The sequence below is a fragment of the Haliaeetus leucocephalus genome, unplaced genomic scaffold (assembly GCF_000737465.1).
Source record: "Haliaeetus leucocephalus isolate CR32 unplaced genomic scaffold, Haliaeetus_leucocephalus-4.0 Scaffold61, whole genome shotgun sequence".
Taxonomy (NCBI): Eukaryota; Metazoa; Chordata; class Aves; order Accipitriformes; family Accipitridae; genus Haliaeetus; species Haliaeetus leucocephalus.
In genome coordinates, this window is record NW_010972497.1 from 1240663 (window position 1) to 1258568 (window position 17906).

The window sequence follows — 17906 nt, forward strand, 5'->3', positions numbered from 1 at the left end:
CTGAAGAAAAAAATGTATGGATTTTCTGACAAGAAAATTAACTTGTAAAAAAAAAAGTTTTGCAAAATATCCTCTTGGTTTGGTTTTCCCTAGCAATTTTTACAGATTTTTTTTAACCCAATCTGCTTTCTGTAAAACCAATTTAAAGATTAATATGTATGTATGTGTTTGTATTACAACCACTAACATTTTAAACTACTGAAAAATGGCTATATAGCAAGAAAGAAATAGACATCAATTTTTCTCATAGGTATTTAGAAGTACACAGCAGTTTGTTACTGGATGAGTGAGCATGAGGAACATCTAATGGTGAGACCTTTACCCTTTGCTGCAGAAGCTGGTGGAGAGTCAGAAAAGATACTATCAGGAAAGAGTTTGCAGAAATCAAAAAAAGCTGTGCAGAATATAGAGACATAGCTAGTGAAGATACGGAAACACTGATTAAAGTTATCATAAAAGCATTCCCTTTTTCAGTTAGTTACAAAGGAAAGGTGAAGCTTCCTGTCTTTTACTTTGCATCCTAAACAATTCTGATGCATTTCTACCATAATTATCTAACTTCATTTTCCATGAGGCTTCCCACTTGGTCTGCATGCAAGCCTAAATCTTCATGGTATAGATCTGCAGTGCAGACTGGCTTTTGCTCTCTCTTTTAACAAGAACTACAGGAACAGGTTTGTAGGCTGAAACATCATTGAGACATTTCAGGGATTACCTCAGACCCCTTTCAAAAATTTCGTTTTCTTTCACCCAAGAAGAACCCAGTTGATGTGCTCTGAGGTTTTTCTGCAAAATGAACCAAAGCATGCTGTGTGGGAATGGCTGGAAAATTTGCTCCGTAAGTACACTGGCAATCCAGCCTAAAATAATAATACAGACACACCTTTCATCTGTCAGAGGATGGGTGGCCATTTCCTCACTTCTGTGTTGGACAGCATTGCTTGTAAAGAGGAATCCTTTACTAATACGAAAATAAGCCACATGGTTTCTCATGTGGATCCCATACATGAAATGAAAAATGAAATTCTGGAAATGTACTTTTTGGAGAAACAACCTAACTAAATATTTGCAAACCTTGTTATTCCATTGTATCTTAAAAATAACTCAAGGAATTTATTGACTACTTTTGGTAATTTGTTCATGCCAGCCATCACACATACATACTTGATCATTATCTGCATTTTAAGCATCTGTCCAAAGGAAGAAATTAACTTTTACAATTTGCAGGTAATGATTTGAAAATTATTGGTGAACATAGATTTCATGTTTTCCATAAAAGTTAGGTCTACATTTTAATGTACTTTCCCCCTTTCTTCCTCATAGACAAGAACAGGCTTCTGCAGCTGATCATTTTTCATTTCTCATGAGCACCTTCTCATTTCTTTGGGTTTTTTTTTATTAATAATTTCAAATATCATAACAAGGCATTCACCAGCTTAGACCTCTAAATTAATACTTGATCTTTGATCTACTGTACTGTGTATTTCATTAAATGGTTGCATTATGTCCTCATTGGAAATTTTATTCTTTATCCTGAAAGACAGTTTTCTATTCTATCTGTTGTGCAAAGTCTAATTTTAGTTTCTGTGCTTTTCAGGGCATTAAAAAATGAGGAGCGAAATCCATCTTAAGTTCTGTTGCAAGTTACATACAAGTTTTCAGTAATATAAAATAATAATGTAAACATTTCTGGCACCAAAAGAAAGACTTAATCTTTTCCTCAATTAATTTTCTAGACTTCAAGTGTAGTTTTGGCCCAGCTGCTTACAGAATTCTTTGGTTTGGTGACTTAGCAGCTTACATCTTCTAAAATGAGGAAGCATTCAGACATGAATATGTGAGTGGTTCAGGGCATGAGAATGTGCATCGCTGGGAGAACATTAACATGAAGTCATATTTTGAAGCTCTGAACGAAACAGGCACAGAGTTTATAAAAGAATACGTATGAAGTCTATATGTGATAAATACAACTACACATTGACATCACCAAATTAAACTCTGAGAGACTGAAGAGCTGGCCTATATATATTTAGGCACCCATCACACCCTCAAATAGCACTCAGTCCACAGAGCAGTAGTGAAAATGGAGTTGAACAGTCAGAATGAAGAAGTAGGTCTTGAAAACTTTTTGTTCCTGCTTTTCTAATACCAGGAGATTCTCACTGATGAGAACTGAAATAGGAATTGCAGAACTGGTCTTCACCTTAAAATCACCCTCAACAGAAAACTAAACATCCTGTCTTCTTCTCTTGTCAGGGAATTTTATTCATAGTCATTGGCAGAACTGAAAGCCAGAAGCTTTATTAGACCTACAGACTGAAAAATTGACTTATTTTAATTTGTCTTAAAGCCCAGAGCTGTCAGCAAGTACCTCACTGTCTGAAGAGGTAGCCTTAGGACAGTTTTTGTCTGGGCAGTTAGTAGGATGTGCATGTAAGAGGAAGAATGTACATGTACCTAAGGAGCACACAGTACACTCCTTATCTTGGATTATATAAATCCTGTTGTTTAAGATGATCTGAGAACTATATGCAGTCTGAATTAGCATCCCTCAGTGAGACAAATTGTCCCTTGCCTAAATTTGCAATAGAAATGTGGGAAGATAATAGAATGCTAAGGCTTTATTTGGAAAAAAATAAAATAAAAAATATAATTTGTAAAGTGTTTCTACCAGTCCCTTTAAATGATAGTTAAAAGATTTTTTTTGAGTTCCAGATGACATTTAGAATTTGCAAGTTTACTACTGGCTCTAAACCTCTCAAGGTTTTTTCAGGTTGCAAAGCACAGCCGTTCCCTGAAGATTCCTTTTTTTCTATATGGTTTTCAAGGCATCTGATATAAAATTCTCTACAATTTTCCTTTTCTGACTTTATTTAGAGGAGATGGGAGTGACAGATTTCTTTCAACTCGGTTTTGAAAGATCTGTAAGACTGGTCTTAATTCTGCTGAAACTTAAAGTTTGAAGAGCCATCTCCCTTCTCTGTCATATTTGAAGCTTGTCCCCTTCTTCTAAGGAATAAATCTGGTCATAATAATTGTCCTTGTGATTAACAATTAGCAGACATGAGTCTGTAACAAATTCACAAATCTTAGTTTTGTGACAGGATGCACACTGACTAATAGAAACATCTAGCATAGATCACACACAGCCTGGGAAATCAGAGTACCTAAGCAAGGTGGCTCCATTCCTGTTATGTTGAATAGACTGGGAGAGATGTTTATGGAAAGTGTCCAAGAGACACTCCCTTCTCTCAGTGCTGCTTATGCATTTTACCTGCTGACTCTGCAATGCAAAAAGGAGGATTTAGCCTCTAGCAGGAGAGTGCTGTTGCCATCAGGCCACAGAGCCTTGAGATGTCCGCCTCTGACACAACTATTTCCTATGTTCAGACCCTTCTGCTGGGTAGTTTCACTAATGGTACACCATATATAGTATAGCCAATTAGAAAATCTATGCATTCAATAATTCCACACGTATTTTCATAACCTACTAATCCATCACAGAAAATGAGGCATTTGCAAAAATATCTTGCAATATATGACAAAAAGATTGGACAGACATATGTATAGACAGAGACTGGAAGGAGGATCTAGGATTTTATGCAAAAACTCTGAATGTTCTCTATCTTGGAAAAAATCTGTTCTACTCAAAACTAATTAAAAAATCTCCACTACATGAAATGGCATATTTCATCACCACTCAAATGCACTTCTAGTCTTTGCTTTTAAACTTACACTGACATCTGCTTCCTAGAAACCTTTTATGAAAAGTTTTGCAGTATTCTGTAAATTTTCAAAGGACCTAACTTATCCACTACAACTTTAGAGAAGTAATAATAAAAGTCTACGCAATAGTTCCTATTTTCTGGTGCAGGATATACTCAGATATACCCCTTAATATTCTGAAAGTGAGAGCTGATTCATACTTTCAAAATATTTAGCACACCTAGCTACATTCAAAGCGATAGTCCATTGTAAAACTGTGGATCTTTCCTGCAAAAAACATGTCCTAGGTGAATTAGAGTTCTGAAATAATGTCAGTTCACATTATAACAAGAATCATACCTGAGACTGCCAACCTGGAAAACTCTTAATAGTTACAGAGTTGAGACTCAGTAGAGAGAGTTCTTCCTTAGTATCTAATATGACCTTGTAATCCTTGACTCTGGATTCACAGATTTCAAAACAGATAGTCATCCTTCAGCATCATTAACTGGAAGGAAATATTCCCTAGGCCATAACTGAAATCCTGTATCCTTTAACCTCCCAGTCACAGTTCTTTCTCCTCAATTAGTATCTAAATTTCAACACAATTTAAGAAAAACAACAAACCTGGGTTTTTTTTTCTGTGTGTGTGTATGATTATACATCAATATGTATTACAGGAAAAATACTATTGTAAGATTAACTTTTGTCAGCAATTATGATGTTTCCCACTTGTGTATTACTTTCAGCAATGCAAAATTTCCTAGTACCTCAACTTCCAGGGAAAAAGATTATCTCATTTCTAAAAATGTTGAGAACACTGGGCTTTATGAAACACACCTCAACAAACAGCAGATCTGGCCCTTCTTGAGACTGATCTTTCAGCAAGTCTAAAGAGATTTCTTGATGCCATCATCTTTCATCCATCACTTTACATTCATTTTGCTATTGAGGAAAAACTCAGTCTCTTACTTGCTTGTACCTGGTATATGATGGGTATCCAGGATACCAAGATATTGTAGGCAAAATCACAGGGTATTTTAATTCTGTTGACCTGCAATTCTTGAGGCATCTTCCCCTTTTTGAGGAATTCCTTGGATTCTCTCATCCAGCCCTTGGGGTTTTTTTCCAGTCAAAGATAAATAACAGAGTATGACAGGGTTCTGCTATCACAAAGTTGCATTTCTGTCAAGACTCATGTATTTGTCTCATCAGTACAGCATACAGGGGACATGGAGAAAAGTTCATCTGAGTAGGGGGCTTTGACTTTGAGATTTTTCTTGGAGTGAAATTCAGATACAAGACAAATTTAACACCCTAATAGTAGCTGCTTCAGGAGAGAAGAAAATTCTGATTGGGCAGGAGTAGAAAGACAGACCACTCCTATCAGTCTATTCCTATTTGGGAGTGTCCAAATGAATGTCTGTGAGAAGACTGAATATCTCTCATATCTTTGATCAAACTCCATATAAGGTGCTTAGATATGGAGAAATTACTTCGATAATTTAGAGGTCTCTCTAGGCTCTCTTTATGTAGTATGGTACATATTCCATGGTACCCTGAAAATATCCTATGAAATAAAAATGGTTTAGAAAGCAGAGACCATCAGCAGGTTTTGTTCACACAGCTTCTACGATGTATAAATGACTGTATATGAATCCATAAAAAATATACTCTGAGAATGGACAGATTAAGGAGAGAAGACTTCTCTTTCTAAGCCAGGTCCATGCAACTGTGGTTTTCATTTCCTTTCTAACTACTCTATATCTAGAGTTTGGAGGCTAAGGCTGAAGCCTGCAACAAACTTAAAACATTACAAAGTGAAATAAATGGGTCTCTTCCAAATGAATCCCAGATGATGCCAAGCGGAAGAAGATTTATGTATGTGTTGTATAAATATTTAATGATATGGCCAAAAACCTACTGCCACTTAGCAAAAAGACATTTATCACTGCTGTGAAATATGACTTTTTAGCCAATAAGACTAAAGTATGTTAATGACCTCGAGTGAATTGTGTTATTAGTCATTAAACATTTTCTGACTTCTGATTGGCTGAGTCACCTCTGAGATCATAGTCCCACCATCAGCCATAAGTTACTCTGTAACAGCCAAGAAATAGGCCTGAAGCTTTTTTTTTTTAAAAAAAAAACTATAAAATTTACTGTAGGCAAGAAACAGAACAAAGATATCTTGCATGTGAATTTCAGAAGAGCTATTTTCTTGAAATTTTTTACAAAAGTAAAAAATGCTTCATATAGCTATGTGGGAACTTACAGAGAACTTCACAAACACTCTGAGACTAAAGTTTGAAGAAAATTCCCATAATCTGTTTGAAGATTCTGTTTTTTGCTGAACTGACCTTAGTCCTTGTAACATGTTGAACTGTTGATAAATGTTCTTTCCATAGTGTTTGATTTCAATACCTTTTCAGGTCCATTGAAATCTGTGAATAATGGATAAGCCTCTAAATAGGAAAAAATATGGCTATTCAGTTAAATCCATGCTGTTAGAGTGGACATACAGTGGCCTTTAAACTGCTATTTAGAGCTGAAATTATTTCTAGTAATTCAGCTGGTTTCTTGAAAGCTAAATTATGCCAAGGTCCCATACATGTACTGACTTTGTTTTATTGGGGTGTATATTCAAAACACTTGGCAAAGCAGAGAAAAGGAGTCTCACATTTCCCATCCTCTGAAACAGCGATGCAGACACATCAACCCCAGCAAGGCAGAGGACCAGCGGAGGTAGCCGGGTGATAATATGCGTTGCTTACATGCTGTGTGGGATTGAGTCCATCAGGTTTGCGACACAGCTTGCTGAACTCAGCGCAGATACACTCGTCTTGTTCAGGATGCTGCGTTCTCCTCCTCACCCGTTTCCACAATCTATATGACAAGACAGCATCAGAAAATTTGGCCCAGGGAAAACCAAGTAATTAATAGAGTACTATTGGAATTTCACAGACTTGGATCTTCTCACTCCTGAGCATCAGTTCTTGTTAATTTATTTCTACAATACGGACGTTCATCAAAAGAAGTATTAACTGTAGGTGACACCTTAATATGCCATATGATTTTGTGGTCTGTCCTTCAGAAAGGTCTACTTTCTTCTGTTGTTAACTTTCGAGCTCACTGCCATTCAGACGATAGATTGGCTGGTAAGTTTTCTCAAACACTCGGGACATTAACAAATTCTAATTGGCTATGTAATAGGAGCAGACAGCATGTACAATGTTAAACCACTTCTGAACCACCTATTTTCTGTATGCAAATCAGACAGAAACAAATGTTTGGCCCCAGCTGGGCGAAATGTCCCATTTAGAATTCTTTTCCTCTTCTTTGTTCTTTGATGTTCTGCAAATGAGCTTTAGAACTCCGCTCTTCACACAATTCAATTTTACAGGCCCATTATCTGAGATATAATGTGGAGGTTAAATATATCAGGGCAGCCATTATGTGAAAATAATTAACAGTAATGAATAATGCACTAATTCCACTGATGAGAGATGGTTATATGTGTAATGAAGTGTTGGGGCAGCCCTGACAAATGAAATTAAAATATTTAAACACTGTTTTATGATATTACTTTGCTCATATAATTTCCTTTACCTACAATGAGCCACTTCGATTATCGTCATTATCTTGACAGCTCTGAAGGATGAAATAGTGCAGGTTAATGTGACAGCGATTAGTCAGAGAGAAAATCCATCACATAAAGCAGAACAGAGTGAGGGAGAAAGGTCTCTATACTTTCCCGTTTCAAACATGAGAAGAATGATACTATCAACATCACTTCAATATTAAATGGATAGAATTATCTTGTCATTCATTTACAGCCTCTGAAGAACTACCTATTTGTACCTGCAAAGGAAAGGTCAGCCTTTCTTAATCATCCATAAAAATATGTTGATGGATTCCTTATATCAATAATGGTGGCAGAAACAGAGACAGGAAACAAGCTAGGAAATTTAAAAGGAAAGCACTCTAGGTTTTGTATCCAAATCTTTTCACAGTTTTGTATTTTTAAGTTTTGCTTCACACGCTTGTGTGATCTTCAAAAAATGCACACTATAAAATAAAGTGAGACCACTGGCATACATTTTGTGGAAGTTGCTTCAAACGCTGTTTAAATAGCAAAAGGGACTATCCATTGCACAGCTACTCCTCATCTGCTTTTTTGGTATCAATTGCCTATAAATACGCACGAAACCTGAAAATATTCATATCTAGATGCCAAAACTTAGGCTAAAGTCAGATGCAACATTATAGTCACCTTATTTTCAAAAGTACTGAGCACACATGTCTTCCAGATACATAGGTAGACCGGCACACCAGGCTGTCGGAAATAAGTTGAGTTTTATGCATCAGGCAGCCAGGTGGGAAACACGTGGACAGTTAGGTACTCACATCAAGGATCCTCAGAAGAGAAATAAACAGAAAGATACCCAGTCTAACCTGGGGAGAAGTGCAAAGGAGCATGTGGAGATCAGTCACTTAAACTGACAGATCAGAGGCATGCACATCCAGAACACTAAGATACCCCAAAAACCAACTGTTTTTCCTTTCCTAGATTAGTAACAGGTTTGTGACTCCAATGGTTAATGCATTCAGTTGGGATGCTGTTTCACAGTCCTTGTTCAGATAGAGAACAGCAGAGATTTTAATCCCTTATTCTCAAATGAAGCCTGAGATTTAATTTTTCATATAAGCCTTTGTAGAAACACAGAGAAACACCAGCTCTCACTAGCGCTGGCATTTCCCTCAGGTGCAACCCATTCAGATTCAATTTCTTTCTGTAAAACACTTGGGCATCAGTTTCCTGTTTGAGGGGAATTATACTGGTTTGGGAGGTGGGTGGATAGAGAAGGTGTAGCAGGGTACACAGAGGAATCCCTCCTCTGAAGTGCCACATAAGGGTCTCACAGACACCTGCCCCAAAAGCCATTTAAATTGTTCATGGCGTCTTTGGCCGTTGCAGAAAAATTAGTGGTTAGAGCACTCAGGACCCTGTCTGACTAAATGGCATCTGAACAGTGGGTTTTCTTAACAACACGAATGGTGACTTTGACAGTCAGCATATTTTTATTTAGGTGTCTAAATACAGCTTTTATAAGTCTAACTTTTGCCGTCTGTCCTGAAAAATGTAAACTTAACTTACAAATAAAACAAACAAACAAAAATGTGTAAATTTAGCAAAGGGACATGTTTCCTGTTCACACAAGCCATTATAATTGCAGCTGTTCTTACTATATTATTATTATTGTTCTTAGTATTATTATTATTAATCATATACTATGGTAGTGCACACACAAAAAAGTGAAAGGTGTCCCTTCACCTTCTAAGTGTGTCCAGTGTTTTAAACACTGCACAGATACAGAGCAGCAGGTAATCCATGTGCTAAAGAGCTTGCAATTTAAATAGACAAGGCAGGTAAAAGCTGCGTGTACACCAGTTTTACTCAAGTGGCACGAACTACACTGTGGCAGCAAATGTCATATGTTAGTTCCACAGTGCAATGACGGCAGCGAGAGGGAGGTGTTACGCAGGTGTTATGCAGGATATGCCAACACTGCTCAGCATCGTTGTCCGTCTTACAGGGCTGCAATCATGTCTTGAAGGCAGAATCCTTCACCAAGACGCGGTGCCTCAAAGGAAGCTCTTGAAAATGAACTTTGCTTCCTACAGCATAGTGTGGCAACACTTTGTGTGCACAAAAAGGGCTGAAAGATGCAGCGCACACAACACAACAAATCCTGGTGTTTTAATCCAAATACAATGGAAACTTACTTCTCTGTCATACTCAGCTAAGAATCTGACTTTAAGCTACACTGAGAGGTAGAGGTGGTAATTCGTGATTTACCGTTCTCCGGGACAGTCTGCAGTGTCTTTACACAGAACAATTGAACCACTACAGAAAGCAACTCTAGAAGGTGAGCAAGTCACAAATCCTACTCCCAACTGCAGGCGGTTAAAACAGAGCAAGTAAGAGGTTTGAAAACTGAGGCAGACAGGCAATACAAGGAGAATTACATCAACAAATTAAAAGGCTCATTTTCAACATCTTTCTTCGTGCCAAGTATCAGCCCTATTGAGCTGAACGAGAGTGCACACCGTGCAAGTCGGGGTGAGCGGGGAGGGCACAGTCCCCCTCCATAGAGGACCACTGACCCCACAGCCCCGCTGCTCACAGCACCCAGCTCTGTTTCTGTGTGGTTCAGGCTTATGCTTTTGGGAAACTAGCATACACAAGCCCAGAATAAAATCTCCTGTTTGCAAACTGGGGTCCATACAGAGGTATGCATAAGGGATGCATAAGGGACCTTTTGAGCTAATACGCTTGTAAAAAACTCATTCAAATTTCAGTAGTTCTTTCATTTTGCTACTTTTAAAATACAATTTACTTCATTTATCGGACAATGAAGTGCCTCTGTAATAAATCTAACATTAAAAAATCATTTCCAGCAAATTACTCCAATAAAATCAATGAAGGTCAGGCTCAGCTGTAGAAACAAATAAATTACCTGCTATTGATAGGGTAGGCAGACTTAATTGTCATTTAGAAAGGCTAAAAGGGATGAGGAAATCTAATAGAAGGAACACATTTATACAGCAAAAATGAGAAAACGGTGAAAGTTTTACCCTGACAGCTCCCATCCATAGGATTGACTCCGTCCCTGAGCAGCACAGGCAGTTGTTTTAACTCTCAGTAGGACACTGGTATGTGCTTTGGATCTGTCAATATTTACCTGCCTCTGTGTTGCCTTGTGATCTTTTTACCTTTCATATATTGAAACCCCCAAACAGGATTTCTGGTAATAGGAAATGAAGAATTGATAGAATTGAACAATTCCATCCTTAGATTTTTTCAGCCAGGTTAAAAGCAGTTTGACCCAATTCAGGCTTTGCAGTACTTCCAACTATTAAAGAAATATAAAGGTGGGCATTTGCTAGTGGGATTTGCCATTCTCTGATAAAAAAATGATGATTTTATAGTTAAGATCCTCTTTGTAAAACAACTTTCTATTTATTTATTTTAAAAGCTGTCCAGCTGTTGCTGTGAGGAATATAAAAATGGCATTAACCTGATGTATTCCCAATGCAGCAGTGTACTCTCAGTTTTCAGCATTTTTCTTTGAAAAGCAGTTTAATTTTTTTATGCTTATTTGTGTTTACGTCTCCTAACTGGGGAAAACAAAAGAAGACCAAAATGTTGGAATGTCTATTTGTTCAATGTTCAATTGTCTCTGAACTCTTATGGGAGGAAATTTAATTTGATCTTCCTGAAAGTGTGAATCGTGCTCTGGACTGCAGAGCAGTGCTGTATCCAATGAGATAACTGGATATAAGGGCTTATTCAGCAGGGAAGGCTTTAAACATTCCTGTGATGAGTACAAAATGCTCTGTGAACGAGCCATTTCCAAGATTTTGCAGAACTGAATACCTGCTCTCTTGGTTTGGAGGCTCTGGTGACCTCAAGAGAGCAGATGACCTTATAGTCATCAATTCTGCATATAGAATCACACAATCATGAGGTTCAGAATTTGCCACTGAAGAGAATGAGAAGGCATTCTAAGAATTCCCTGAGACAAAGAAACTTGCTCAGCCTGGAGAAGAGGAGGCTCTGGGGAGACCTTATAGCAGCCTTCCAGTACTTAAACGGGGCCTACAGGAAAGCTGGAGAGGGACTTTTTACAAGGGCATGTAGTGATAGGACAAGGGGGTAATGGCTTTAAACTGAAGGAGGGTAGATTCAGATTAGACATAAAGAAGAAGTTCTTCACTGTGAGGGTGGTGAGGTACTGGAACAGGTTGCCCAGAGAGGTTGTGATGCCCCATCCCTGGCAGTGTTCAAGGCCAGGTTGGATGGGGCTTTGAGCAACCTGGTCTAGTGGAAGGTGTCCCTGCCCATGGCAGGGGGGTTGGTACTAAATGATCTTTAAGGTCCCTTCCAACCCAAACCATTCTGATTCTATGATCTGTGGAGATACTCACAACCTGACTGGACATGGTCCTGGGCAACTCGGTCTAGGTGAGGCTGCCTGAGCAGCGGTTTTGGACTAGATGTTCTTGTGAGCTCCCTTCCAACCTAAATGATTGTGTGATTCTGTGATTCTGCTTCTCAGTAGTGATTTCAAGGTCAGAGATGGTACCTGGCCAACACTAGTCAGAAAACTTGGCTGGGCTTTTTTCCTCAGAGTTCCCCAGTGTCACCTGCTACAAAGACAAAACTTACTTATGTGTGGCCTGAGCTCAGGCTCAGTTTAGGCTGCCTATTCAAGAACTGGAGGAATTCAGGACTGAGTTCATGCTGCCTAAATTTATAAGTGACCTGTAGTGGCATTTAGAGTCAGCAGTTTAAAAAAGGTACTTTCAGGCCTTTAGACATCAGATAAGTTTTGATGCTGGCATTAGAATAAAATGAAATACAATGATTTATTTCCACATGTGGGAAGCCTACCGTCAGTATCTCGTATGTGTGTATCTCTGTCGTAGATATCTACCTCTGGTCAGATGAATCCCATTAATGAGCATGCTTGACTTCATGGTGCTTCCATGACCCTACAGCCTAAATAAAGCCAAGTATAGCCCTAGTGACTAGTTCTTGAAATTGCTGTACTCAGCGTCTTAAGACTAAACCATTGTATGGTCCGTCAGCCCATGGAAGCATGTTCTTCTTGAGTCAGTGACTGGGGAGAGATAGGTGCCTAATGAGCTCTGCAGAAGAGAATGGTAAGAAAAGGTGAAAAGGTGGTAATCAGACAAATATTCCACAGAGCTCTGTCCCATTGCCCTGCCCATTTTCCCAGGAGGGCTCTTTGCTATATATTAATCTAAATTTCATCCTTCAAGTGGCCACTGACATTTGAATCTAAGTCCAAATATATAAAAACATGCAAAGAATATGTTGTTTTTCGCGCCGCAGCAAAGGAGAGGTAGAAATAATGGAGGAATCCTCCCACAGAGGAACAGGCAAAGCCACACGTACCTTATTTTTTGGTCAGTGAACAAGCATGAATGTACACTCCAGACAAACAGCTGAGGGTTGCCATCTTCTGCTCTGCAGCAGGGGCTATGAGGCAATTCAAAGAGCGCTTTGGTGAGGGCACTGGACGCAGTGAGCAACTGAGAGTACTCTAGAGCTGTCATGGTATGAGGGACAGATAAGGTAGTATGGTGAGAGTGTCACCTGGACGGAAGATTATTACAGTAGAAAGGTATAGGGTACACAGAAAACAATCCAAGGGAAAATAAACTCATTAGTTCCACTATTGACAGAACAATTTGTTTTCTTTTATGTGTGGATGTTTGGAGCAGACACTCTTTGATTTTACCAAAAGTATGTTCTAGTAGAGCAGAAAGTTGCTCCCTCGGTGAATTAGTGCAGCACATTATGAATATGCTTGCCCTATGGGCCCACCAAAAGCATTCGAGTTCACTCCCAGAGGTCAAAAATACCAGCAGTGCCATAAAATTTGCTGTACAAGGAGGAATAGTGTGTGTATTGATTTGTGCACTCATTGCCAATACCATTGTGTGATCAGTAAAAACAGCAGACACCTCTTTAGCAACAGGCAAATGCCTTCCACTTACTAAACATGAATAACCAATACCACTTTAGTCCTGTGACCTACGGTATAATCCCTCTGGCCAGCCGACTCAGTGGTGGAGCCTGTTCTCTAAACAGTGCACTGCTTAAAGAGAAATGAACTACAGGGAATACTGCAGCAAAAGCAAAACACAGGAGGCATCTACTCCTCCTTCCTAAGACAGTGGACTTTTCTTAGTCCCAGCAAACATTTTCTCTGCAGCTGCTCTTTCTTGCTTTTCTAGAGGTGAATGACTCTGGTGAGAGAAACTGACTGATTTTCCCCTTTTCAGAGTAAAAGATGTAGAAAAACTTTGAATGAAATAAAGATGCCACCAACCCATATGAGCAGAAGGGAGGATATCGTTTCCATCTGGGTCTACATGTCTACTATGTAGGTGTCTACAAAGAAATGTCTAAATAAGTTATTCTAGGGCATTGCTCATCTGACCTAAGCTAGATGTCTACTTTAGGATGAAATGAATCTCACCTTGGAAGTGCCTTTTTTATTTCTTTGCATTGGCTCTAGGAAGGACTATTCAGATGTAGACATATGTCATTCGTTAGATGAATCCTGTCCACGGTCTTTTGCCAAATTGTACTTGCTGTCTCTCTTTCTGCCTGTCCAACTGTCACTCACCTTCTCTTTCAACTATTAACAGATATTAAAAAATAAATAACATTTGGAGAAGGAGTAGTCATTATTCACCATGTATACCAGTGTCATTTTAGTATTTTCAGTTATTCTTTGCTGTGGTAACTCTTAATAACACTTTCCCGTGTAGTTAGGTTAAACGGTCTAGAAACAGAAATTAAACATCAAACATGATTTTTCTTTACAATAGTACTGGAATAATATTAATGGGGAAAACAGCAAGAATTACACAGATTTGCAAATCTGACAGTCATATTAAAGGTGAAATATATTGTGTGCATAGCTTTAGTCAGAATACTGGACATTTTAAGAGTTCATTTGTTCTGTCCAAGGTTCCAGATAACAGAATGACAAATTATGCAGATAAGTAGGATCTGATCTTTCACATATCATACTTGCGCTGGAAAACAGAACCAGAGCAATAAGAGCTATTGTAAAATAGCAGTGCTGAGATGAAAGAATTTCCAAAATCTGGAACTAAATCAGTAGGCAAAGTCAATGCATGAAGTTATAAACAGTAGTTTAACCTAATAATTGTGTCTTATTCATATTCAGTAAAATAGCGTTGTATTTTCAGTTCTACTGCTAAGGACAAATCTTGATATAAGAGATGAAATTCCTAGGAATTTTACATGAACTGTAGAGATATCTGAAATATGATACCTCTCCTAAACCAGTGCAGAAATCAATAGAAAACGAAAATCATTGTCTGATAGGTGTGATTGCAATGGCATAATTTCTTTTTGTTGTCATGGCTTTCCCTCTTACTCCTTTGCATTTTCAAGGCTGCATTTGGCAGGAAAATAACACTTTTACTGCTTTGCACCAAAGGTCTGAAGTTCCTACCCTAATTCAAACAACGACAAATCGGGTACAAAGTAGGCTTGGATGAATAATTCATTAAAAAAAAAATGTATACAATGAATTGAACTTTTTTGTTTGTTTGTTTAACCAATGTCCTCAAACATATCACAAATATTGTGAGTTGATCCAATTTTGAATTTATATACTACTACTAAAACAGTAATGTGGATTTTTTAGGTGTGATTGGTGGATGAGGAATATATTATTTCTGTACTCTAAGCAAATAATTCCATTTTAAAGACTGTTTTTTGCAATAAGAGGTAAAAAATAAAACAGGAGTTTTGCTTTGCAAAACTGTATGAGAACAAATTGCTAAAATGAATGTTTATGAAAGATTTATTTTAAAATTTCTCAAAAGGTGTTAGGCATGTGAGTTTAATTTTCACCATCCTTTAGCACTCATGAGAGATCAACTTAATCATTCAAACATAGAAACACAGAAAAAACAGGAACAAATATGACAAACTAAATGTCTGCTGAATTTAGAATATATATTTTAGAATATATATTTCAGAATATTATTTATGATATTTATGTAGTGGCTATGGTATTTATGCAGTATGTTATGCAAAGGTAACAGATTCTCTCTATATTATTATAAACAATTCCGTTGAGGAAACATGTCAGTATGGGTTTTTTTGACAAAATATGTATTTTTGTAATGTTAAGATAACAGTGTACACAGTTATATAGCAGATATCTATCATTATAATACCACTTCTTATTATGAATAATTTGCACCACAGTTTTAAACTTCCAAGACTATGTCTTGCTTTTTTTACTGTGTGACTCCCCACAGCAAAGAACAATTGGTACTCCGGAATACATTTTGTCTTTGTGGTACCTGCAATTTTGTAATATTTTATCCATATAGAGAGTGCATACTTTCTTTTCGTTTAAGGAAGTAAGTGTTCGACCAGAGACCTGGCAGTCAGGACAGCACTGCTATTCTTAAAATGTTATTGTCATTCTCATGACAGTTTTTATTAAACCCCCAGTTTCAGAAGTCATTAGATGGGAATCTTGTTTTTCCTTTTCTAATATAAATTTTCTCCTACTTATACATTTGTATAGAAAAGTTTGAGTATGAGACCCATGAAGGTTGAAAAACCAAATAGGCAAAAAAAGAGAAAATATATGCATAATTTTGTTCTGTTTTGTACTAAGTGGATATTTCAACAAACTTTTTGCTTCTAATAAAAGGCATGGGTTAAGATTTTTTAAACCATTTTTATTCCTTATACTAATGTATGTTATTTTTATTTGGTATATCACATATTGTCAAATTACCCTGTAAATGGTCGCAGTAAAGAGAATAATTATGAAAATCAGATACACATTAGTATATGAAAAGTATAAGGTACACTTTCTATGTGCAGATATAACTGTGTAGCAAAGGCATACCTTAGAATACAAATGATTTTCCTGTACTTGACTTCTTAAAATTGGTTGTATTTTTGCCACAAACATTTACTTTTGTTTTCCCAATAGTATTAAAATTTGGTGCTAAACTGAGATAAAACTGGAACCTCCTCTCACCAGTGGAGGTTGGTCTCATGACAGAGCTGTGGTTTCCTCTCTGGAGACCTCTTGCGGGTTTCCCTGTGGTTTTTCTGAACTGTCAAAGTGTTATGTACACCTGTAATGTCAGGGAAACTTACTGGTGTATACTACTTTCAGTAATATGCAATCATACAGTAAACCAAGGATCCCAACAGACTTGTGCACAGAAACACAGTGATCCTTCACAGGCCAAAAAAAGAGTTAATCAAATGTAAAATATATAAATTCTTCCCTTTATTCACTTAATCACTGCTTCCTCTCTGATTGGCAAATATACTTAAGACTTTCATATCTGAATTTTTTTATCACAATTGAATGATATGCTTTAATTACATTTTACACCCTTTTCAGAGAAGATATCCTCTCAAATTCCCACTATTCACACTTCCATTAGGCTTATAATATAACTCAGGAGTTAAAATTAAAAATTAAAATCTTTCTTGAAAGTAATTAATAAGTGTGTTGCAGCCAAAAGCTCCATTAGACACAAACAGCCACACGTATGCAGAATTAAATGATAGGCAGGATAAGATGAAGCAGGGAGTATTATTGATCCCTTACCAACAGGTATGCATAAATGAGTTAGTTACACCGCAGCTATCGGTATTGCTATGTACAATACATTACAAGAGGGCCAGGGAAATTCACCATGTAATGGAAGGTAAGTTAGATGAAGAGGGCAACCATGACATCTAAAGGCTTCACAATGGTTGGAATAAAACAATAACCTGACATATATTTAGTGAAGATGGATATAATAGACTGCAATCTGTGCACCAAGCACAGTTTTCTAAATAGGTACGTTTTATTGCATTTTGCTGTTACGTAAGGTTCCCTCTGCAGCAAAAATTTGGAGCTAATTTCATAAGTAAATGTGACTTTGTCTTGAAACACTCTTAAATCTGTTTTCAGTAACTTAAACATCATGAAGTCACAAGCACTACAAACCTTATCCTAGGATTACCTTGATTAAGGCACAAAATGTTAAAAGCAAATTACTATGAAAGTATGAAACAATTTGCCCTTAATGTTTCAGTCATATCTGTAAAAAATATGACTTAAATCTAGTTTTATTAATAATACATATTTTAATTAAACGGCTAGAGGTGCATCTAGCAGGAAAAATTGAATCTTCACTGGATTTCACATACTTGTATGATTCATGGGCAGTAAATATGCAAAGCTTTATGCCCATAAGGCAATCAAACTGCAAAGCTGATATGCATGTTTTTATCTGAAAGAATGAAGTCTAGTAAGGCTTAGAAATAAAAATAATAACAATAATAATAATAACAACAATAAATGCTCTAAAAATTAATCTATTTTTGTAGACCTAATGCATTTCTAGATACAATCCTCATTTTTTGCTAGCTGCATGATGTTGAAAACATATTTATTGTTGTTTCCATTAATCTCATTACACAAGGTTTGCCTGTATGGGTACATATATACACACATAATATCACAGCTTCAGCAATAAAACCATAGGATAAAAATTATCATGCTACAGTAGCATAGCATGAAATGCTTTCA